The following is a 25250-nucleotide window of genomic DNA, read 5'->3' as shown; positions in this document are numbered from 1 at the left end:
AGATTTACATACAGTGCTATGGTTGAACTGGTCAGTGATAGAGTAGGAAACAATATATTTGGGAAATTGTCACTGCCAGCCCATCCAGGGTTCAATCAAGAATCAATGTAAATTTGTATATATTGGATCATTTAGTATTTACTTCAAATAATTTTGAATTATGTGGCTATTTAATTTTTAATCAACACACACGAGAATATGATGACGGAGATGTAATTTTTATGAAATTCATAGTTGTAAGGAACTGCAATAATCAACTATACCCATACAGGGTTTAATAATTATGAAAAAATATGAAATGTTTATTCAATTACCTCCGCGCAGATACATTGTGTGAGATTTGAATTATGACAGCAGGTTTCTGCGAGCAAAAGATGAATGTATATACTTTTTTTCGTCACTATGTTATGATTTAGCCACTCTAAGATGGAGACCAATGTGGGACGATAAGTCCATTGTTTATGTTTATGTAACATTTTTGCTAATATCAACTTCCACCTCGCTGACGTCAGCTGACACTGCTGAAGGCAAAGGCTGAAACGCGTCTGTTTATATTGTTTGCGCAATAAACCCAAGTGGGGTTTAAACTAACGTGAGTGCTGGTCCGGTCATTTATTTGGCAGTGGAGCGAATATATATATATATATATATATATATATATATATATATATATATATATATATATATACGCCATTTTTACGCCCCCAGATGGGCTGGTCAATTGTCCCAATGCATTCTGGATTCTGGAGTCCCGGTATTCGATCCACTGATGGTGCACTAATTTCTGTTATTGTATTTCAGACCCTAGAATGGGCCACCATAAACGGCGACTGCTTTGGATCCCAGGTCAAAGTTCCACATAAGCGGCTCGGCATGATTCCTGCCGCCTGGCCCCCTCTCTTAGCAGGGTGGTGCTGCTCGACGGCTGGACCGCCGCCCAAAATGTACGCTCGTTTGCCATGTCCCAGAATTGAGCACACTCGAACAGTAACCAAGATGGCAAGTCTTTAATCAAGGGTATAAGCAGGCTGCAGTTCACGATTGTCGATCAGACAGCTACCAGACGCGATAAGCCTGACGCGTTTCAAAGGTGTGTCCTTCTTCTTCAGAGTTGCTCGCTTTAGTAGTACGTGCTCCGGTCTCCGTCCAGAATGCCATTTTTATGCCCCCAGATGGGCTGGTCAATTGCCCAAATGCATTCTGGATTCTGGAGTCCCGGTATTCGATCCACTAATGGTGCACTAATTTCTGTTATTGTTTTTCAGACCCTAGAATGGGCCACCATAAACGGCGTCTGCTTTGGATCCCAGGTCAAAGTTCCACATAAGTGGCTAGGCATGATTCCTGCCGCGTGACCCCCTCTCTTAGCAGGGTGGTGCCCTTTTGGGACCCCCTGAGAAGGGCTAGAGGGATTTTCACCAAACATAGCAAAGGCACATCTGCATACCAGGCCCTACCATTTTGTCAAGTTTGGTGTAATTCCATTCAGCCGTTCGGGCTGTAGCCGTGTCTAAAGGTCCCTATGGAAATTAACATGAGGAAAACACGTTTTGGGACCCCCCTTTCAGCCCCCGCTTGACGAATCCCCCCGAAACTTTCAAGGAAGGAGCGGAGCGAAGCTGGCCAAAATTCTGGAAAATTACACACAGATTCCTCAATCGGCGCCAAAGTTATTCCTAATAGAATGTTGAGAGCATAAAGATATATAATTTGCTCAAATTCAATTTTCCTAACAACTACTGGAGGGATTTTCAGCAAACATAGCAAAGGCACATCTGCATACCAGGCCCTATCATTTTGCCAAGTTTGGTGTAATTCCATTCAGCTGTTCGGGCTGTAGCCGTGTCTAAAGGTCCCTAAGGAAATGAACATGGGGAAAACACGTTTTGGGACCCCCCTTTTTTCTCGGCCCCCAATTGACGAATCCCCCTGAAACTTTCAGGGAAGGAGCGGAGCGAAGCAATTTTAAGGAAAATTACACGCAGATTCCTCAATCGGCGCCAAAGTTATTTCCAATGGAATGTTGAGGATTTCCTATGGTAACTAGGTCCTAACTTATATATATATATATATATATATATATATATATATATATATATATATATATATATATATATATATATATATATATATATATATATATATATATATATATATACACACATACATACACATATATATTTTTTTTTATCTGTGATAAACATTTGGCATAACTGATTAGGGCAACTTCAGTGATGTAAGCAGGGGTTAGGGCAACTGAGTTAAAGAGGATTGCCTTGTTGCATCAACTGGAAGACTGTTGAAATGTCTTGTTTCTAGGGGTAGTTACATATATAGCATCCCTCCTCGAGCTCTTCTTCTCTAAACCACTTGTGTGGCAATAGATGTGAAAATGAGACATGCCTTTCTGAATAGGTCCGATCCATTATGTTGTATCTCAGAGGTTTTTACATTAATTCTCAACCCCAAAGTACAAAATGTTATTTTATGGTGTGTATTTTTGTATCTGAATAATGTTTCTGTGTGTATGCCTTCAAAACCCTCTGAGGACTGTGTATATTGTGCAGAAACATATGGGGTCTGATTAATGATTTGTACAATCAAACTAAAATAAAAATATATAAATTACTTTGATGGTAATTCTGTTGCAATACGGCTTTATCAAAGTGCAAAAGCCACTTGGAAGCCTGACTAATCACTTTGGATGGGGGACTGACTGCAACCATTGTTTCATTTGTGCAGGACGTGATAACATATATTTATCAATATCCATGGACTACTGATCCACGTACATTACATGATGATGTTGTCTGAAGGAGATAATATTCCAGGAAAATCACATAAAGAGCATAATTACTGGAAAGGTAGATGCTACATGAACATACTTAAATGTGCTTTCATGAAACTTCTTGTAACATTTGTTATATATATGTATAAGTCGATTTACACATAAACAACAAAGATTAATATGCAATCTTTTATATGTATAATGTTGACACTTAAAAAAAATGTTATGACTACCCTATACTTACATGTATTAATTATTATCACATAGAAATGTTTCTTAATATATTCTGATGTTATGTGCTAGTTTCCCTATTAACGTGTGATTCACTACTAAACCTAATCTTGTCATATATTAGCCAAATTTCATGTAGCCCTCATTTTTATTTTTTTAATTAATTTTTTTCCTTTTCCTTTTCAGTGAAGTCATGAACTGATTATTTCTAATGCGTATGGGAATTTCTTGTGATATCATAAGTTATATTTAAATAATAACTGTTTCATTGTATTGAATAGTGCACTTGCAACAAATATTGACACTCTGGAACAGCTGCATGGGAACTGAATTTTCCATCCGCCATGTCATCCTCTTCAATGTCTCATTGTTCAATGTGTCTTTTACTTGCATAACATGAGGAACTGCTTGATTGATCCACCTATGTTTTGGTATTTGTACCTTCTTTCCTGCTACATCACCCTTCTCTTATTTTTGACTGACTAATGAAACTGAGTGGTCTGACAATGCGGGGATACCATGGGGTGCCACCCCAGAAACTTTTCAAGTATAATTGCTCAATTTTGGGAGAACTGCTGTGGCTGCCTTCCATGATATGTGTTTCTGATTTTTGATTCAGATTCCAATTCTACTGGTGGGTCTAGAACTCTTTGCTGCTAACCAGTGCCGCAGATTGAAACTTTCAGATGAAGGGTTCTTGTCATGCTACTGTGACTACCTATTATTATTGATGCATACGCTGTATGTGGTCAAAATCTAGCTCAGCTGAGGACGATTGCCCCATATTTCTCCCAGAATACATGAGCCTTGGTATATTTTATTAAATTCTTTACTAATTCATTTATATTCATTAGTAAATAATTTAATAAAATATATGCATGCGACTTTATGTGAATACAATGTTCTATACCTTTTAGACTGAATAACTGAACTTTAAATTCTTAATCTGATTCTGCTGTTCTGACCCATCATTCCTTGTGAATGATTTATTTGTTTTGGGTTACCTATGGTAATAGTCTCTTAGGGAGCTTTACCTAATTGTAATGTATTTGAGTTGAAGATACAGTTATCCTATTCCTGGTCCCCACTGGGTAACTGTCCATCCTCCGGATATCCACCCCCTTTTAACACAGAGCAAGATCCATTAGAGGACCAACTGTAGGCATAGGGTAGCGAGAGGTTAAGAGTATTCCTTCACTGAGAACAGGGCCCAGTAAACGCTACAGCTTTGCAAATGAAAAGGCAGTAATGAAATTATGTATTTCTAGAAAGCCAAGACAGTGATATTTATTAGGACACAATACTGTGTCTACAGTGCAAATCTATCACTCAGAAAAGATGATGGGATGAAAATAGTTTACATTGTTCTGTGTGAGTGAGTAGTTAGTCCAAGATTTAAAGCATAGCAATAATCTTGACAGGGAGTAACTTTGTAAAAACAGTTTATCATTTAAGTGCAATGGAATGAAGAATTATATTTATATCAGATGAATAAAAGTGTAATGTGTACATAAACTTGTTAGGAAGCAAAAAAGAGATTTATTAAAATATGTGCAGTGAGAGCAAGAAAAGTCACAGATTTCAGTTGTATATGGGGTTGACTGTTATAAAAACCAGCATATTTGTGAATGAAGTCCCATTTAGAAACTGTAATAGGTACAATAAATACATTTTTGCTGCTGTTTTGTTAATTTTCTGCCTAGTTTCCTTCACATTTCCTTCATTTGCCAGTTTTGGATGACCTTTAGTAAGCTACCCTAACATGGTTTCTGAGTCACTGTGCATTTTTGTGTCCCATCTCTGTACTGAATATGGTTGACAGTTGCACTACCTTCATGGCACTTTCTAACATTTTCTTAAATTTAATTGGGTTAGTGTGCATCATTACTGAAAGTATTTTTTCAGTTGTTTGTATTCTTATGAGACTTTTTGTTGTATAGGGATTTGAAAAACCATAAATTACCTAAAATGAAATATATAACATTCACAATTATAATAGCAATATGCCTATATGTTATATTCAGCGTCACTTGAGTCAGATACATGAGTACGCTTGATTGATGCCGTTTGATAAATCTTCACAAAATGCACTTGTGTGTCAGTCACTTCAGCTGCTGCCTGGAAACTTTTGGGCTGAACGTGAAGTGAAGGTCGGGAAAAAGGGGGGTCCTAAAACTTGTTTTTCCCATGCAATTTCCTATAGGGATTTTATACACAACTACAGTCTGTACTGCTGAACGGAATTTGGCAGAAAGACAGATCTTGGTCCAAAAAGAGTGCTTTTTATAGTTTGGTGTAAATCTGTTCAATAATTTTCTTGTAATTAACGTAAAAAAATGTATGTTTATCTAGAGATGCGGATCCATTGTGGTGAATCCTCGGATTCCTGAACCAACAGCAATGCTGTGATTGGCTGGCCACAACCTGAGAAGAAAGTTATGGCTGCATTTTGTGCATCGGGACACAGGAAAAATAAAATGTAAAAGTGATAGGACCAATGGAGGGGGTATGTGAATGACCTTTCAACTGCAAGAAATTGTCCAGAAATGTGTCTTTTTAACACACGAGGATCAGCATATCCACTTGGATCTGCCGGGAACCTCACAGATTCAAGTGGATTCAATGAATCCAGACCCCAATTTGTTTTAAAACATACACACACACTGCCAGACTCACACACCCACTCACACACTCACCCACATATACACCCACTCACACACCCATACAGTCACTCACACACCCAATCACAGACCCACAAAACCCCTCACAGGCCCACACAGCCATTCTCACAACCTCTTACAAACCCACACAACCACTCCTACACTCATACAGCCACTCTCACACCCACTCACAGACCCACAAAACCACTCACACAGACCTATACAGCCACTCACGAGGCCTCTTACAACCCCACACAACTACTCAATAGCCACTCACATACTCATTCAGTCACTCACAAACCTACAAAACAACTTACACATCCACTCACACACATACTCACACACCCACACAGACACTCAAACAGCCACACAAACACCCACACACAGGCAATGATATACTTATTGCAATAGCCTATGCATGAAATGTGTTATTTTAGTATTGAACGTGTGCAGTATAACCAGCAGACCCCTTATTTGTCAGAGGATTCAAAAGGATCCATGGATCCATACAATTAATTTAAAAAAGAAAGACTTGGTGCACTGCATTTATGGAAAGACTACATAAGTTAGCTTAATTTTTATTTTTTTATTTTTCCAATATTTAATAAGAATGTATGTGTGAATAAACTATTAGATATATACTATAAAACGTTATAGTTAGGTTCAAATTTTACACAAGCAAAACCATAGAAATTCAGCATTAATGGCTAAGGATATCTCAGGTAACTATAACTCGTGCCCTCACCATGCACTCCTAATTACCCCACATATTACATCAGTCATGACATCTTCTATGACATCATTGATAATATCACTGCAACATTTGGATTAAAATTATTGATGAGATAACTATGCATGGCAGGGCGTGAGTTATAGTTACCCTAGAGCAATGCAACAATACTATTTTTTATTGACATTATCTGAAATCAAAATAATAGTTGAGCTGCTGTGGTTAGTTATCTTCACAAGCCACATCACATTCATTTATGAAGTTTCTGAAATTACAAACCCGGGCTGTTTCTTTCAAAGAAACCAACAATGCAACTTTAGGGAATTTGACTGGAATGAAATAGTATTCTTATTTGAATATGAATAGAGGAAAGTAAACAAATGACAATTGGATCCATTTTCACACATCAGTATGCTTTTCACAAATACTACTTACCTGCATTTCTATTCGTGTCAGCAGGGTGCAATGAGCGTGCCGCTGGCACGCTGAAGGCGTGTCAGAGGCAAACCCATCTGTGCCTCTCCGTGCCTAGACCGCACCCAGTGGCACAACCCCTGGCCCTCACGCCCCTGAAGATACACCATTACCGAGCTCTACACCCACAACCCAAGACGCTCCAACAAACAACTGCACCCACTGCCTCTTCAGCTGCCCCTGCACACACACCAGCCCACTGACGAGCCCCACATCGAACACACCACAGACACCACCTGAACAAAAGCACAAACTTGCATGCACCTTTCTCAACACATGCTCAATATGCAAGCATTCCACTGAATTATGGGACCTCATCACCACCCTCACACCCGACATCGTGTTCCTCACTGAGACCTGGCTCAACAGGAACATCTGCCCCAGACATTACCACAGGGATCCCCGTCGGATATAAAATCACTCACCGGGACTGCACCCACAATCCGGGACAAGGAACAGTCATCATCCACAAAGAGACCATACAGTGTACCACCACCCCCAACAACACCACCACCCCATGGAATATCTCAACTTCAAGCACCACACGGATGACAAGAAAACCATCAGAGGCTTTGTTGAACCCCAGACCCATGGTCCAGCTTCTGCAACACCATCCCAGACTTCATTGCGCCCCTAGACATAGACTCAAATCACTACATCTTCCGGTGACCTAAATTTCTACAACGACAACACTGCACACCTCTTAAACAGTAGACGCAGCCTCGGATTGACCTAGATCATCCACAACTTTACACACATTGCAGAACACACTCTGGATGCAATTTTCACCTCCTGCAACCGCGCCAAATACAGCCATATCGCAGAACTTACATGGGGAGTTCACTTCATCGTCCACTTCAGCATCTATTGTCCCTAAACCACCACCCCCAAGATGACCAATGCCCCCCCAAAGGTGGAACAAAATCTCAGAGACCAGCTGGGTGCACGCCCTCAACACCTTCAACTCTGCTACCACCACCAAACTTAAACAGGCAGTGAAAAAACCTCAACACCTGGATCACCAAGTGCGCAGACTCTGCATCCCAATTGAGAGTAACTCTTAGAAAAAATCCTCAAAAAAAGCCAGCTGGTACACCCAAGAACTTAAAACAGTGAAACGAGGCAGCAAACAGTTGGAGAAGAGATGGTGCACCAGAAAGGACACCTCCAACAGGGCAAGACAAGACCTCCCTCAACATCTTTAGCTGCCTGCTACGGGTAACAAACAACACATTTCTTGCTGTACGCATCAAAACCAGCACCAACAGCATCAAGGAACTTTTCAAAATCGTAAGGAATTCTCCAAACTGGCTGCCAGCGAAAACCACATCCCACATTCACAGAAACTGTGCGACAACCTCACCCACTTCTTCCCCGACAAGACACCACCTCCACAATGAAATCCATCCACTCAGGAGCTCCCACAGACCCATGCCTGTACTACATCTTCAACCTCAGAAACCAAAGGATTGGCCAAGAACTCACCACCCTACTCAACACCTCTATCACCACCGCAACTTTCTTGATGCCTGGAAACATGTTGAAGTCAGACCACTACTCAAAAAACTCTCCACTGAACCCAGCAAACTCAAAAACATCCAGCCAATCTCCCTGCTCCCATTCCCAGCGAAGGTACTGGAAAAGATCATCAACACCAACTCATACATTACAATAGAGTACCATAGCCATTTATAAAGTGCACAGCTACCTCAAACAGAGGTTTCTCGGCGCAACGCAGACTGCAACAGCAACCTAGCAACAGATATTATCCCAGCTTAAAGAGCCAGGTGTCCCTTCGGGCCAAGCCCCATGCTCTTCAATGCATATATGACCCCACCGGCTAACATCATCAGATACCACGGTCTCAACATAATTTTCTATGCAGATGACACCCAACTCAACGGCAATAATGAGGAACCATGACCCTACAGACCCTCAGTTAAATTTTAAACTCTTGAAATTTTTGCAATTACATGACAAATTACTCAAATAGGGCATCAAGGGACAGCTCCAGAATGAAATAGTGGGTTAGTATAGCGGTTAAACAACCAGATGTCTGAAGACAGAAGATAAATAGGATAGGATTCTTTCTACTCTGGTACCCTGTATAAACAGAAACAAAAATCCAACTTGGCACTTTCATGCACAATGACACCTTACAATAACTTAGCTGAGAGACAATGACTGTTGAAGAATAATGAAATAACACCTGAGTTGTTAAATGGGGTTTTAGTGTATTTTATATCATTGAAGGAACAAAGTGAACATTTTAGAAATTAACAAACCAGAAAAGTAACTATGAAGTACTTTTTTAATGGTTTTATTATATTGTACTATTTTGGTGGTTTTTATTAACTTACAACAATAAAATCGAATTGAATTAAATTAACACCCAACTAATCCGCTCTCTCACCGATGACCCCACCGCCCCTAGCAGAATCAACTTCCACAGATGCGTGACAAATGTCACCGACTTGATGAAGAACAGTTGCCTGCAGCCGAACACAGACAAGACAGAAGTACTGATCTTTGGCAACAGAAGCAACACATGGAATGATTCCTGTTAGCTATCAGACCAAGGACCCATGCCCACTCACTCCAACCTTGCCAGAAACCTTAGAATCATCACTGACAACAAGCTCACCAAGAAATCACAGATCAACGCCATCTCCTCTGCCTGCTTCCTCACTCTGTGCATGACTCGTAAGATCTTCAAGTGGCTATCCCAACACATAACACATACGACGCACCATGACAAAAGCCCTCATCACCAGTTAACTGGCCTATGGAAATGCCCGCTACGTAGGAATGGCTGCACACCTTCTACAGAGACTTCAAACCATACAGAAGCAGCAGCCAGACTCATCCTCTACCTTCCCCGATGAACCCACATCCCATTCCACCTTAGGAAACTCCACTGGCTCTCCATACAGAAGAGATGCCAATTCAAGTTTCAGTTACAAACACACAAGGCTCAACACAACCAAGGACCAGCCTACCTTAACCACCACCTGAACTTCCATCAGCCATCGAGAAGACTACGTTCTAACTCGCTTTCACTTGCCCATACTCCCCACATCTATCGAGTCAGAAGTGGAGGACGTCCCTTCTCCCACATTGCAGCAAAGACCTGGAACAGCCACCCCATGCATCTCCATACCATCACCTCACTTCCGGAATTCTGACTGGCCCTTAAGTACTGGCTGTTCGAATGAGCCCCCTGAACCTGCAAGCACCTGGAAACCCTATTGGGTGATTAGCCGTCCTTTATAAATCCTGATTGATTGATTGATTTTAATAGTAAATCAATGGGCATCCAATTAACCTCACCCATATTGCCCTCAGGCCAATGTACATTTAGAGAATTCTCTAATATAGCACAAAAATGCATATACAGTTCATATTTCTCCCCTAGCAGCTCTTAAAAGGAAATTGATTCATCTAAAATTTAAATAGTACTTTATCTCCTCCCAATGACTTCGATAGATTCTCTCCCAATCGTCCCTTTACAGCTCATAATCCCTCATGAGTTTTTTAATTTACTGAAAGGTTTCAGGACCTAACGTGTTACTCTTGGTATGCTATCATGTATTGAATAATTTGACACAGAAGCATTCTTGGTCACAGTAGGCAGATAAAGAGGAGCTCAAGCTGTCTCTGTTCTGATTTGAAGCAGTATGTGGCAAAGCAGTGTTTTGCTCTTGAAGATTTTCGTATTCATTAAAGGAATATTTGTTCCTGAGGTTACGCTCTCTCTCTGGATAGATGAACACCCCCCACAGATTAACCTGATTATGGCTGCCAGCTCTCAGGAATGTTCTGGAAACGCTATACAAATTTGACAGCTATGAAAGCTGCCAATATCTGCCATTGTTGAAGTCTCTGGAAAATTTAAACAAGCATGTTACTTTACATAAATTCATTTTCTGAGTCTTTCTATAATTGCTCATATGCACAGATTTCTCGGTATATACCGACCATGAGGAATAGCTTAACGTTTCAATACCAATTTACAAAAATAAGGTTATTTCCAAAATTCATCTCTACTATTTTGTATTCAAGTTTTGTTTATTTAAGGATGCATTTCTGTGCTTTAGATTTTCGCCTGATTAAATTTTATTTTCACTATTTGGAGAACGCACAAGTAACCTTGCTTGTATCCTCGTGCCAGGAAAGTACAGTCCAGAAGACTAATAACTGAGGGTTCCACCTGTATAAATGATCACGTTTTTGGAAGTGGTCTCGGACACCATAAAAGAAAGAAAAGAACGTTCTATTTTTTAACCAACATGAAAAAGAAAGAATCCATCCGCCCTGCCTGTTTCCTGATACTTATTAATTCAAGGTGCATTGACATTTCTCAGAAACCATACGATTCTTTGACTGACACAGGGTAAGTAGTTATGAAATAACCTACACATTCTATATTCTGGTAGTTCTGATTCTTCCGAACAGAACTGTATCCTGTTACCATCTTCAAGTTTTTATACATTAGTGGGACTTATAACAAAAATGAGAAAAGGCCACATTGCCTATTTAGCATCAATGATAAAGTATTTTGAATATATAGTCCAACGGAAATTGCGATCATCTTATTTCAAAAGAAAATAGAAGTCAAGCAGAAATAATACAAATGTATTTTGTGCTCAGTAGTTACAGAATAAAGCATATATACACAAGTTGAAGAAAGCAATCTCATTCCTACTTACTTATACAGCTGCGATATGATGTGTAGCTGTTAGAAATTGGGTTTCTGGTTGGCAGAGGTATACACCCTGTCAAAGCAGAAACCACAACCCTAGTCAGGGTAAGTCACAAAAACACCCTAAATTAACCTGGGCTCACCCTCTGGTAGCTTGGCACAGAGTAGTCAGGCTTAACCTCAGATGCAATGTGTAAAGTATTTGTGCAACACTTCAAACAGTAAAACAGTGAAAAAAACACACACAAAAAGATTTCACACAGGGTTAGAACTTAATTTTAGAAATAGTCCAAAATGACAAACATCCAATAAGTGGAAGTCAAGATATGAATTTTTAAATAATAAACTGTAAAATAGCACGTCAAAGCAATAAGTGCTTATTTGGGATATCTGGTCGAGTCAGACGGGGACAAACTCAAAAGTTCAGGCCAAATGCAATAGAGTGAGGACTAGATACAGGGATACAGTGAGGCCTGCTGAGAAAAAGTACTGTAATCCTGGCTGCATCGACAAAGATGCGGGGTACAGCCGAGCAATGCATCTGTGTTCCCCGTGCATTTAAGGTGATGTGTCGATTTTCTACACGGAACAGCAGCGATGCATTGGTTGCTGAGGGCAATGCACTGGTTCCGAAATGCAGCAGTTCCAAAGCAATGCAGCGGGTTTCTCCTTGCGACAGAGGTGATGCATCAATGTTAACCACTCAGTGGCGGCAGTCTGTTGCTTCGGAAACAGTGGTTCTGGGGATGATGGGCTGCTTCAGAGTGTGATGTGCCGATCCTGTTCGCGTGACACCGGCAATGCGTTGATTGTGCTCTTGCATCAGAGGATGCGTCTGTTCGACTGGAGTAAAACATCTTAGGCCCACTTCCAAGGGTCCAGGACTGTGGTGGCAGCACTTGGTAGGGCAGTCTCACAGATGGCAGAGTCCAGGTGCAGGAGCAGGATGATCGGAAGTCTATTATTTCTCAAAGAATTCAATCAGGTGGAAAGCCAGCAAACCCTCAGAGTCACTCTGGTTCTGGTTCTGGGTTGTGGAGCTTTAGGTACATTCCTTCACACTTATCAGGCAAGAGAGAATCAGGCAGCAGGATAGCACAGCAAAGCAGGAGTCCAGCAGACTAGCAGTCCAGCAGAGTAGCAGTCCTTGTAGCAGCACAGCAGTGCGTCTTCGTGACAGAGTAGACACAGGTCCAGAAGTGTACTGACGTGGTGGTGTTTGAGGTCCAGTACTTATAATCAGTTGGGCCTTTAAACTGGGATAGACTTAAAAGAGATGCCTTTGAAGTACTCCGAGCTGCCCTTCCTACCCTGGTTCCAGACTCACTACAGGGGTGTATGAAGCCCTTTGTGTATAGACAGGACACAGCCTATTCAGGTGTAATTGTGAGGCTGTTTCCAACTCTTCCCACCCATCCTGCCCAGGATGGCCCATCAGCATGTGAATGGACCAGCAAGTCACACCTAAGCTCCCTTTGTGTGGCTGCCTAGAGGGAATACACAAAGCCCAGCTGTCACCCACCCAAGACGTTTATTCACAGACAGGCAGAAGACACTAAATCACTAAAGAAAGACAAAGCCAACTTGCTAAAAGTTGCAACTAAGAAAGTCCCGTCAGAATTGTTTTAACATTTCTTTTAAGTTGGTCATAGGATCCAACAGTGTTATCAAAAAAACACATAAGAAACTCATATCAGAGAAAGCATACTGTTGTATACAGATTGTATTACATAGAACCACATATTTTTTAATTATATTATAGAAAATAAAACAATGCCATGAACATAGACACCCCTCTAGAATATGATGCCACAAAGACAATGTTAATACCAGGATCTTGGAGAGGCAAATATTTCTCTTAACTCTAAATCTCCCAGATATATATGTTCAGCCATATCGGATAAGCTATACCGTTCCCCGGGGGATAGTCTGCTCTCCCTGTTCCCCTTTTATTTGTATATATACATTCATTTGGTTTAGCTTGCACGTTGGTGATGGAAATTTTATTTTTTAATATATATGGCCTGATGGTTGCACGTGTTTTTTAATTGTGCTCTGTTTTCTAATTGTTTTTTAATCATATTTACCCAGATGAGGCACTGTGATAGTAGTAAGGTGTATAAATCTAGTGACTAACATTATCCACTGTAATGATGGCCATCACAATCCCATGCTGGATAATGTGACCCACCCTGAGGAGTCTGCATCCATGCAAGTCCTAAGCATGATCAGCGTCTTTTGTGCAATTGACAACAAACGTATTGCGTCTCTAAGCAGATGACTGGAGCATCCAATGTAAGGACTATAATGACCTTCCCATATATGGAGTGTTGTATGTTCTGAGTCTTCCTGTGGCTGACCATAACACAGGATAGAAGTACTGACCAGTGTTTTTTGATGCCTCATTGTAGATACAAAATTATGCTGATCGTGGCATATTGATTTAGCAAGACGGTTCAATTGATACTTTTTCATTTAAGTGGTGAGTGATCAACCACTTTCCTTGGTGCTAAGTAATATTTTGCCCCGTCGTCTTTGTCTTTGACTAGAGAGGTGTTAATGAAGTAACTTTCTCTCTCTGGTAAGTTTATTGGTAGTTTGTCGTATTTTACATTTAGTTTGGTGTATGCTTTTGGTTGTGGTTATTTGCACGGCTATGGTTTTCATGCTTAGGAGTCTGTATTTGGTTAATTTGTCATGGGTAACACTACAGAGGGTATCTTTTGTTGTTGGCAAGCAATGCACATTGTAGGTTTACATGTTCTCTAGGCTTACTTACTTAGACCTAATTCCTCTTGTGGTTATTTAGGTTCATAGAGACCAAAACATAGATGGTTCCTCCTTCTTGACCTTAGTTATGGTATTATGTGCAGCTTGAGTCCATGTTATTGACCAACTTAAAAGAAATGTTATCAAATAAAATCCTCCAGGTACATTGTTAGTTGCAACTGATTTTCCTAGTTCCCTGGGGGAATACTTGGTTGCCCTGTGTATGTTATGTTATGGATGTTATTATAAACTTGTAGAGCGCATTATCATCCAGGGGTATCAAAGCGCTATCAGCGGACATGTAACACCAGCGAGAGACGCAGAACCACCAGCTCAGAGATGCCCCCAGGCATCCAGGAAAAGCACAGTCTTCAGATTCTTCCTAAAAGGGAGGAGATTAGTTTCCTTCCGCAGTTTAACTAGAAGGCGGTTCCAAGCTGAGGGATAGTGCTGGAGAAAGCTCTACCACCCATAGATGCAAGGTTGAACCGGGGACAGACCAAATTACATGCCTCAGCTGACCGAAGGGCCCTACTTGGCATGTAGTTGATCAGTCGGTCCTTGATATAGCTAGGGGCTGAACCATAGATGGCCTTATGTGCTATACATAGGCTCTTGAATTTAGTTCTCTGGGTAATTGGAAGCCAATGTAAATCCTGTAGTAAGGGCGTGGCCCGGGTTCGTCTAGGTTTATTGAAGATTAATCTGGCAGCATCGTTCATTATGACCTGGAGCCTAGCCAGGAGGTTTTTGGGTAGGCCATAATATAGGCATTGACGTAGTCAAGACATGCCAGAATCAGGGCAGAGACTGCCAGCCTAAGAGTGGAGAAAGACAACAGTGAAGATAATTTCCAGAGCTGGCGCAGCAGGCTAACACATGTACCCACCACAGCCGACACCTGCTGTGTCATGGATAGCAGAGCATCAATTTTGATGCCCAAACTTTTTACTGCCACTTCAGGTTCTGGAAAACTTTCTAAAAGTGCCACTTTCAGAAATACAACTTAAAATCCGACTTCACCATGAGTTAGGATTTTAAATTGTGATTCCAGAGACACCAAACTTGGGAGTCCAATCTATTCCCATTTGGAAATAACACTCAAAATAGGATAAGGTAATGTTACCCCATGGCAGAGGTAGGACTTGCAGTAGTGAGAAACCAATGTAAGTATTTTTCACTCCTAGGATATATAAATCTTACAGTACATGTCCTACGTTTTAAATACATTGCACCATACCCTGGCCCGTCCACACCTTGCCTTAGGGCCAACTTATACATAATAAAAAAAGATGGTTTGGCCCTGGGAAGAGGTTAACTTGCCAGGTCTTCAGGGCAATTTAAACTGCACACACAGGCTCTGTAGTGGCAGAACTTAGACGTTTAAAGGGCTGCTTAAGTGGGTGGCACAATCAGTGCTGCAAGCCCACTAGTAGCATTTAATCTAAGGGCCCTGGGCACATGTAGTACACTTTACTGGGGACCTATAAGTAAATGAAATATAGCAATTGAGAATGAACCAATGTTACCATGTTTCAAGTAGACAGCAAATGCACTTTAGCACTGGTTAGCAGTGTTAAAGTGCCCAGAGTCCTAAAGCCAACAAAAACTAATTCAGCAAAAAAGGTAGGAGGAAGTCAAAAGGTTTGGAGAGGCCCTACAGAAAGGGTAATTTCCAACAGTATGAAAGCAAAATGATGCAAGAAATAGGAGAGGGAGAAAAGATTGAAAGAAAAGGGTATGGCAAAAACACATTAGGGGAACAGTACTTCAAAAAAGCCCATTTGAAACAGTGTGTCTGACGCACTTTTAATAGGAAGTTTCAATGAGAATCTTTCATTTAACGTGGCTACTAAATAATAAATGAACACATTTGACACAAATGGGGAAGGCCAGAACATTCTGCCACTGGAAGCGTAGAATGAAAAGGTGATAGGAATCAAAGTGCCAAGACGCCTCTGGGCATTAGTTTGCACTCAATAAATCTGCTAATTTATTCATTCAATGAAAGGAATCTCAGTTTTCTGTCCATGAAGTTAAATGGTTCGTCCAACAATAATTTCCTGAGGCAGGGAAGGAACACCTGGAATAGAGACCTGTACCTGTTTTGTGTTCTTGTTTTAGATTGTTCAAAGTGTTCCAACAGCTTTGTGCCTTAGTCAACATATACATTGCCAGAAAGGTTATATCACATAGGTGACAAATATATAATTGAAGGAGTGTTTCTCCTACAAAATATAATCTACCAGTTAATTTTATTGTAGGGATTCATCCCAAGGGTTTCACTGACCGAGTCAATGAAGTAATATGTTATAAAATGCATAGGATCTAAATACATTAAATACTGGGGGTGAGCTACAGCTTGGGAGAAGGGTTATTCCATCACATTGGTCTCCACCAAATTCTAAATGACGCCCTGGATCTTTTAGACATCTGACAACATGACAGATGTTTGCAAATATGCAACAGTATAACATGCATCTCAATATTGGTAGCATTAAAATGGTTGTTTTATATTTATTGTCCTTGAAAAGTATACAATTTTGCTCTTCATATCTTAACTAAAAGAGAATTAACATTATTTTATCACAAACAAATAAACAGGAAAAATAGGTTAATCTCTCTTTTTGTATCTCTCATTATATGCAAAAGAACATTCTTATCTTCAATAGCAAAATAGACAACACCTTGAAATATTGGGACAGACATTGCTCTGGGACTTCCTGGTTCCTGGGCTCTACCTGAAGAGAATCCACTTATCCACCTTTTTTCCTTACTATGACGATCAATACCTTCATGCAACCCTTACTCCACCACCTCAGCATTTATTCTCCTTCATCCAGTTGCTCTGTAACCACTTGGTGCGTCCACGTTCTCTATGAAAAGCAACTGCTGTTGGGCAGCAGTTCATTGCTTGGTAGCTACACATGTGCAACTTAAACTACATACATGCATGCAGACATCAAAATGTCATGAGTAAATACTTTGTTTCCTCCACAAACATAAACATTATATGGACATTTTTGATGAAGCCACAAAAAAAGAAATCATAATTAATTACAAATTCATTTGAATGCAAAAACATCTTGTGTACACAGAAACAAATATTGACCTTTGCTTCGGAGTCTTCTGTTCCAGGCAAGTCACCTTCCAGTTTTTATTCTTAATTTGTTAATTTTACAATTTAATTACAACCTTGCTTTGCAATGTCACAGTGTCATAGAGTGAATGAAAGCAAAAGAAAAAGCAACGAATGTCTGCTTTAATTTTGCAGTGATGGAAGTAAAGAGAGGTGTGTATCTACCGAACCATGGAAAGGGGTCACAAAGAGCAAGAAAATGTATTACGGTTAGTAATTTCTAGATCAATCATTTCGAAGTATATTTTGTCTTATCACGGAATAGATCTTAGCTTTGCATTCTGTTCAAACTTTCTTCTTACTGATCAGTCAAAGATCTATAGTGGCCACCGTTTGCCCCCCCCCTCGTGACATGTATATCAATATAGAAGCCATTTTGGAAATCTCACTACCTGTGATTTCACTTAAATAACTTATGTGGGCAGTTAATGGTTTTAGTCTTCAAAAATGGCATTAATTTGAAACTGCATGATTTTGAGTATTCATGTTTGTATAGATGGTTGTCTCAAGATAACACAGAGGCACAATGTGGAAGATAGTTTTGTTTTGTTATGCACTTAGTGCATTGTGCACTCCCACACTACCGAACGGCAAAGACAGGTGTGTCATAGGAAGGCTTGGTTAATATCTGGTTGCAATACAAAAATGCATCCAAGTGTGGCAAACACTTGCCTACAATGCAATTTGCCTTTACACTCGCTCTCTTGACTATCATGGCTATGTGTTTCTGTCAAAATATTTCTCAACATGTCATTTCAACTTGTAATGCTAATGTATCTATTCACATGTCCAGTAAAGAAGTATTTTCACCATTTAAAATAGAATTTCAAAGGGAATTTATAGTTAAAGTATCACTGCCACTTAAATTGATTAAACACTGCATAGTGGTAGACAGTTAACTACTAGAGAAAAGTTCAAAATAAAAATAAAACTGTTTAAAATGCTGCAGTTATAATCTTCGGAGCAGGAGGCCAAGCAGTTTGGATGGCGTGACACTCAATTCTAAAATCTGAATGCATTTCCCTAATAAAGAACAAGAAGTTCACCAGCTACAATTAAGTAACACCTGTGTTATCTCATTATAGTTAAATACTGGAACATATTGTTTATTCGTTCCAATTAGTTTGCTGGAGCAAACCCATGGGGAAAGTGTTTTGTACAGTTTTTGTACAGATGCTACGGTATGTATCATTTAAAAGACAGCAAACTATTAAAAAAATATTCATAGAACATTCCTTATGGTTATTTCATAAATAAGTCAAATGAAATTAACTCATTTAAAGGCTGCACTTTGGATTTGAATATCTCATAGGGGTTTTCATGCACATTTCTTCAAGTTAATCGTTTCACACTTACGTGGGAAACCTAATAACATTTCAATGTATGCTACTAATGAACTTGGCTCTCTTTCCAGGGTCATCCCCAAACTTTCTGCCTTTAACCACCTCTTTCTGTTGAATACGTTTTTCTTGGCCTTAGGACTTTATGCACTTTATCACTGCTAGTCTGTGCGTAAGTCCGTGTGCTCACACCCTAAAACATGATAACATTGACTTACTCCTGTTTGGCATTTTTAATTTACTTATAAGTCACTAGTAAAGTAGTCTGTAAATTAAATGATACTATTGTTCCTGCAGCACTTATTGTACCACCCACTCATATAGACCCTTAAAACATGTACTAGGCCTGTCATGGTAACCTGGACGCAGTTATAAACTGCCAATTCGACATGGCAATATAACACCCCTGCCAAGCCTTAAACCTCCCTTTTAATGCATATCAGTCATCATATGAATCACCTCTAAGGTAGTCCCTTGGTAGCCCACAGGACAGGGTGAATTGTAATTAAAAGGTTAGACATGCACTTTTAGGTTTTGCGTGTGCTGGTAGTGAACTCCTACATTTGCTTTCACTACAGTGAGGCCTACCTCTTCCATAAAATAACATTGAGTTATATTATTACATTTAATAAGTGATAACTTTTGAATGGGTACAGGCACAAATTTCATGTTTGTTGTCTGAGAAGTTGTAATTTAAAACGTTTATGATAAAGTCAGATTTTAAATTACAATTTTAAAAATACCACTTTCAGACAATAGGCATTTTTCTGCCCTAACTATTTGGTCCCTGCATCCTGTTCCTTGGCACATGACAGGGTGTAGTCAGCTTTGTTTTTAAAGTCCTTGCAGACAGCCACACAATAGGGGGATTAAGTGTGCCTGGATTGGACATCACTGGCAGGATGGGGGCGAAGTTGGGCAGAGTACCACTTGAAATCAAAAAGCTGTGCCTTCACACAAAGGACTTGTCACCACTGCGTTGTCGAAGCAGCCAGCTTGGAGTAAGGGTACTGGAGGCAGAAAAAATCAAGCACTTCTAAGGAAATTCTCTAGAAACTTCTCCTATTTCAAATAAGGAACCAGGTATTAAAAATAGGACCTCAGACCCTTTCTTTAGTTCACCTTAACAAACCTTTGTAAGGACTCTCAAAGGACTGGCTGCTGTGTACTTCAGAAAACTGCTTTGCTGCATCTGAAAGGAATGCTTTGCTGTCTGATGTGTGCCTTGAAACCTAAGAGGCCTGTCCTGCTGTTTCAGCCTTCTTCCATTTCTTCATCTCAGGTTTACCAGAGTGACTCCATGGGCTAGTTAGGTGTCTTCCTGATCAGAGCCTACAGGACAAAAAATGCTCCAACCATCTAGAATCCACACTTGACAAGCCTGAGTGAGTTCCAGTCCTTCAAACGGTGCCCCTCCAGTTCTAGACCCTTGGTGGTGGTGTTAAAGGTGTCCAGGTTTATAACTGGACCAGGCTTGGTGCGAATGGGAAGAGCGGTAAGCGGAGACTGTAGGAGAAATTGCGGAGAGGTCGGCACCCTAATGCATATTCTCTGGCACTGTGTTGAAATACAATTGTATTGGACAAAGGTACATGATGAGATGGGGGTGGCCTTGGGGGTGGAGCTGCAGCCGGAGGCCTGGAGGTGTTTGCTGAATTTGTGGGATGGTGGCTAAACGGAACATAGCTCAACACTGGGGAGCCAGCCAATTACCCCGAGTCACCAAATGGGCAGAAGACCCCAATTGGTGAATGCTTAGGGAAAGAGCTGTTTAAGTAGCCAGGGGCTGCCCCAAGACGTGAGGTAAGATCTGGAGCGCTTGGAATAGTCATAAAGGGGAAATTTGTGAACCACCTACGCCAACGGTGGTGCTAGAGGCACGGGACTCTCCAAATTCCCTGCAATAACAGTTGATGTATTTGATTTTGTATTTTGCCACATTGCCTCATGTGTTGGAATACACTGTGCACAGCTGAGCTTTATTTTTCCTTTTTGTAATGTCTTTTTGTTCTTAATAAAAAGAGGTTTTTAAAAAAAAAAAAAAAAGGTGTCCAGGTAGCCAAAAGCCAAAAATTGGGACTTAGACATTTTTTGGCTAAAAACTGGGAGCTGAGAGGAGACCAGGACCAACCTCCTCTTCTGTCTGCCCAAGGTGGATTGGAGGTCAACCTGACTTAGCAGGGCTCGTGAAAATCTGGCTGGCTACAGCCATCAGCCACATCCCACTAGAGATTTTTGACTTCCGAAAACTAGACTCAGTCTGAACATACACATCCTCACCATGACTTCGGGCAGCAGCTCTCTGATGACAACACATTCTCCTCAGGCACCACCTGCAGCCTCTACCTTCCCAGAGCCTTTTTCTTCAAATTTCCTCTAAATCCAAAGATAAGCGGCCCAATCCACTTTTTTTATCTGACTCATAGTCACTCATAGTTTTTGACTATGACCCAGTCACGAACAACTAGATGGCAGCACCTGGCCTGTTCTTTGCACTACAGCAAAGGCCATCTGAGAAGTTCTACCAGCTGTTCGCGACCTCCTCCACTGCAAACTGAACTTTTCACGTCAGATTTTGAAGGTAACTCTTCAGGGGGACTAAAATGGCCTCAGCTCAGAGTTTGAAGGTAACTTCAGGGGGATTAAAATGGTCTCATTTCCGAGCCAGGCTCATCGTGAACGTGTGACTTTCCCTCTGTCCAGTGCGACACGAGGACCGCAAGTGGTGCTGGATACTTTTAAGTGCTAATTTCACTGCAAACCTTAATATTGCATTTCTCTGGTTCTACTGATTGGAGTTTTGTCATTCTGTTTTAATTTTATATATTAACATTTGCTTTTTTTCTAGAATGGTTTAGGATTTTTCTTGTGTCGTGTTTTTACTTTGTTATCTGTTTGTGTGATGCATACATAATTCACACACTACCTCTAAGTTAAGCCTGGCTGCTTTTGTGCCAGAGGGTTAAGTTTTGGTTAATTTAGGGACTTTGTGGTTCACCCTGACAGGGACTGTGGCAGCTGCATGAGCAAAATTAACACCCCAGTTAACCAACAGCCCAATTTCTCACAGTTACATTATCATTAAATTAGCTCAATGCGAGACAATGTTTCAAACTGAAAAAAAGATGCAGGATAGAGATCTATACTGATCTAACATACAAAGCACTTAAGTCTCAAAGCTCCGTGCATGCGTAACTCTTGCTGGAGTCAGAGTTTTGTTTTCTTTCTACCCCTATACTTGAAGCAACTATTGAAAACTGACCTCTAAAAGCAAGTCTTTAATGACTCTTAAGGGGCAAGTGGGTTTGTTGCCTGAGAATCTCCAGGCAAGCATCTTATTCTCACGATCTGGCCAAATCCTCACTTTAGTATATTGCTAACAATATTTGTTGTTCTATGTATAAGGCACAATTGTACATAATCATGACATTAGATTATTATAACAGACTTAGAACTTAGTTATTGAGGGCCCAATTCACCAACGCAATCAGAATTCAAAGAACCCAATTCACAACATTTTATGTGCTCTAACGTAAACATATGTGCATGACAAAATCCTCACCACATGCAATTTTTTTAATTTGATCCTGATTCCTGCAGCTGTGATTTGCAGTCATTTGTATGTGTAAACGTATTAGTATGGTTGATTTTCCACAGTACTAAGATGAAGATTAGAGGCTTCACAATATCTGTGACTGGGGCTAAGGAAACATATAATATCCATAGAACACCAACAAACAAGGTTCTATGTAGTATATACACAAAAATTTAGAAGGGCTATTCTCTATAAGGAACCACACGCAAATCTATTTCTGCAAAAGGCAAGAATGGATATATTGGGAAAGGAAAAATCACTTTACATCAAGGATGTATTGAACAAGGGGGTTCTCAAAAGTGGAATGCCAGTTGTTATATTGCTACTTTTTACATCAGGAGTCATTACATGGTTGTCATTACATTGCATGTACCTATACATCACTGTACTTTACATCAGAAGAGGACTTTACTTTGCAGGTAAGATAGTAAGTCATAGTTTTCAATTTATATGTTTGTGTATATATATTTTTATATATACATATATGTTTATATTTTTGTATATAATCATACACATATATACACACATGTATAAATATAAACACATTTCCAAGAGATATAAAACATCCAATTAATTTTAAATACCTTCACATACAATCTGTTTAATGAAATACATTTTAATTAGAACAAATTAACCTTATATTAATACATAGTTGTAATCAGTACTTACAGGCAATAACAATGTAAATGTAATTTTATAAAATTCCCTACCTTTAGACTTCAAAATACATATTGCCGCCTCTACCCATTACTCATTCCTGAACACCTAAAATACACATTACTACTCAATACACTTCCTATCATCTCAAAAAACTCATTACCAACTACTTACTTTTTAGGGCTTATACCTGAGCACTACAATGTCTTTCTTCCCCTATACCCCGCCCATATCTGAGGACAAAACTCTTTACTACCCCATCCACTACTCACCCGTAACTCCTAAAATAACATTGCTACTCATTTTATACACAAATCAATTAAAATCATTAACCCATATTTTATTCTATTTATTAAACTGAATTACTTATTATTTTTAAATTAATTACCAAAAGTAACTTCACATTAAATTATTTTAACGTAATAAGTTACTTGTAATTATTTTCATTTTATTTTGAAAAATGAATTACTTATTTATTCACTTTACATTACATAATGTAGTGCTATATAACTGTTACTGAATTAAATTTATTTGAAAATAGATTTAAATTATTATTACAATTTTGAGTCTTCTAATCTTAACAATATTTTAATATAACTGTATGTTTATGTTTATATATATATATATATATATATATATATATATATATATATATATATATATATATATATATATATATATATATATATATATATATATATATATATATATATATATATATATATATGTATGTATGTATATATATATTTATAACCCAAAGGATTTTTGATTTGTTAACAGGTCCCAAAATACATTTTCTTATGCAATTATCCATAGGAAAATTTAACAATGATACTGCAGAAATGGCTGAAGAGAATTACACCAGTGTTTGCAGAATGCTAGATCTTGACGCAGAAAGTGTGCTTTTTGTGATTTGGAATAAATATGTTCAGTAGTTTCTGAAAATTAAGGTTTAAAGTTTATGTATCTATCACTCTGCAGTGGATAAGTGAACCCAACAGATCTAGGGATAAGATCATATTAGTTGATATCACATTAACTAAGATGTGGCAGCAAAACCTTTAGGACTCATGGGTTCAATCCCCTGTTTCAAAAAAGGGAAAACAAATCGATGGGGGGCAGGATAGGTGACACCCTGACCTTCTAAGGCATGGTGGGGGGTATCAAAGGGACCCTCAGTGGCCAAAACAGCTTTTATTTTTACATGGCCACAAATTCACTAAGCTTAAAAAAACAAAATAAAGGGAGGCTCCTGCCCTTTTTCAGTTTTAATCTCCCCCGGTGGGCGAGCTTGGGGGGTTACATTATTTCAAAGGATGAGGAGTGCAGCCCTCCTCCCTAACCTTTTTAGGAGGCCCTGGGGACCTCCATCTCCTGGGGCTTCATGGAAATAATAAAGAGGAGAAGTTGTGCGGCATCAACAAATGGAAAAATGATGTAGGTTTTCCAGTCTCACCTGGGAAACCCACAGCAAATGCAGGCCCGCTTCCCTGCATGTACAAGGGCGCAGTGGATTCTGGCTGCATTTATGTACTCATGCCTGTGAGAGCACTTTTTGCTTTCTGCTCCCGCCAGGTAGGAGCAAGCCTTTGCACCGTGGCCACAAGTGCGTTGGCAGGGAGTTGTCCCTGACAATGCTCTTGCAAGTAGGGAGCAGCAGTGTCCCAGGAGTTGGGGTCCCTGACCCTATAACTGCTGAATTTCATAAGTTTTAAATATCCCTGTGCATTTTCTGCAAAACCCAAGCTCCAAAATTTCTTGAAAGGCCACAGTGTACCACTTGTGTTTGAACAAAACATTTGTATGATCAATTTCTGGTCTCCCTTAATTTCTCTCTATTTTCTCCCACACTTACCCATTTGGAAATATTTGGCTACTTGTGTGACTAGTGAGTTAAATTCCGCTTGAAAATTGTGATCCATTGAATCAAAATTTTGCAATCATTAGTGAAAATGCCTTTTTTTAGACTTGCAAGTGGTACCAACAGGTATAAACATTTTTGTGAAACAGGCTGTATGAGCTGTCTTTGTCTTCTTTCTATTTTGTAGGTGCACCTCTGATTCTGAATAGACATTTAAAGAAGTATGCACCTATCAATAATGATCACAACCATCATGAGTTATACTTAAATATCTCCAAAATAAAAGTATTACTGAACTGTCTAA

At 39.6% G+C, this 25250-nt stretch overlaps 1 protein-coding gene across 1 annotated transcript in view; it reads right to left on the bottom strand.

Moving 5' to 3' along the window:
* SPOCK1 (SPARC (osteonectin), cwcv and kazal like domains proteoglycan 1) overlaps window positions 1–25250 on the bottom strand; it is a 2113319-nt gene that overhangs the window by 1487752 nt on the left and 600317 nt on the right. The window lies entirely within an intron of this gene.

Source organism: Lissotriton vulgaris, chromosome 7 (genome assembly GCF_964263255.1).
Source record: "Lissotriton vulgaris chromosome 7, aLisVul1.2, whole genome shotgun sequence".
In the NCBI taxonomy this organism is placed as follows: Eukaryota; Metazoa; Chordata; class Amphibia; order Caudata; family Salamandridae; genus Lissotriton; species Lissotriton vulgaris.
The sequence above is the reverse complement of the archived record's forward strand: the minus strand, read 5'-3'. Positions and strand labels throughout refer to the sequence as shown.